This window comes from Dioscorea cayenensis, chromosome 10 (assembly GCF_009730915.1).
Source record: "Dioscorea cayenensis subsp. rotundata cultivar TDr96_F1 chromosome 10, TDr96_F1_v2_PseudoChromosome.rev07_lg8_w22 25.fasta, whole genome shotgun sequence".
NCBI lineage: Eukaryota > Viridiplantae > Streptophyta > Magnoliopsida > Dioscoreales > Dioscoreaceae > Dioscorea > Dioscorea cayenensis.
In genome coordinates this window covers 1,509,274-1,511,066 of record NC_052480.1, presented here as the reverse complement: position 1 = coordinate 1,511,066, position 1,793 = coordinate 1,509,274, and positions in this window count along the sequence as shown.

Genomic DNA, 1,793 nt, shown 5'->3' with positions numbered 1-1,793 from the left:
TCTCTTAGCTTTAATGCCCCTTCTCTCTAAACACACTCGCTTAAGCTTCCGCGACTAATCACATACTTCACCCTGGACGAACCCCGAGTAAGCTGAATCAAGATCCCCAACATCCACGTCACTGGGCGCAAGACGTCAGAGGATAAAGTGGTATCGAGCTACAAAGAACCTTCCCTCGAAAACCCTCACAGAATGTTTACCACGCAGGGTAAAACCCTAACGTGGTCCCCAACATGTAGATAGTAAGTTTTACCTCGGTATTATAGCTTTTTATTCGATCCATGAACCCATATCTAAAAAAATCTAAAAAAATGAGTTTTAGTACAGATCTTTGAAAAATATTTTTTTGAGCTTAAAAAGATGTATCTTTTATATAAAAGAGTTTTTCTAACTAATATAAAAGAGTAAGACAAACCGGAGAGCACCGAAACAAGACTCGCCAGAGGACGGGGAGGTCCGTTAAGGGGAAAACAGAGTGTGGAGGTAAGTCTGAACTCTGAAAGTTGGAAAGATAAACTCTCATATATTAAAAGATAATCAAGATGATCTCAAAAAAATTATACTTCCGAGTAATTATGCAAAGTGGAACACTCAGGCTTTGGAAACTGGAGACTCTACAAGGATCGCCCAAGTACTAGAGGGAAAGGGTCAGTAGGTCCTAAGACGGTAAGGTTGAATGAGCCGACATGAGAATGTCCATGGTGAAAAGGAGTTTAATTTTAAAAAACCCACAAAAAACTTAAAAAACCAACAAAAACCAAAAACATGTTTTTACTTACAATAATTATGGATCAAATAGGGTTATTTGCCAAGTTTAACTTCTATCATATTACATGTTGTGGATCTTGTTATCGTGACAAGTATTCTCTCTATTTATTTCAAGTTATTACAAATTAGTAGTAAAATTTTTATTATCGCAAAAATAGTAGTAAATTTTAATTTTAATATTTAATATTTTCTGCAAATCTTATTTCAGTTCAATATAAAAACAAAAATCAAATAAACTCAATCATAAATTAAATCAACAAGAAACATTTAAATCAAAACAACAAAATATCAAATCAACAATATCAACAAATTATCAAATTAAAACATCAATGAATCAAATTATAAAAAAAAAAAAGAAATATTGGAAAAAATAATTATAATACAAGTAATATGTATTACAACAATATTAATAATTATGATAAATATCATGGTAATATTAAGAAATCTAAATATCTTAAAATGAAAACTAAAATGAATATCAATCAAGAGATAAAAATAATAACTAAAATATTAATAGTATTAAAAGTATCAATACAAATCATTAAAGAAATGATAGAAAGTTTAATAGAATCATAAACATAAAATGGATGCAAAAATGGATTTGATTATTAAAAAATTAAATAATCTGGAAACTCAATTATTAAAATTAGAAATCATCCTATCAAATCTAGATTATGTGAAAAATAGCATAAAAGAAAAAGAAAATCATAAAATTGAAATTGATAACCTGTGCAATCAAGTTAAAAATATTCAAATTGGAACAAATCAAAAAATAAGAAAACCAATAACACCATTTAAAATCTGGACTAAAGAAGAATTATTAAAACCACCAGAATATAGATTAAAATTTCCAAGAAATGAAACATCTACTGGAAACAACTGAATTTTATAAAATTGAATTACTCAAAATAAGATATTATCCTTTAGAAGAATTAAATCAATTAAATCAATTAAACTTAAAAGAAAAAATTAAATATCAAAAATCTATATGGCTTAATGAAGTAGAACAATATCTAACAGAAAAA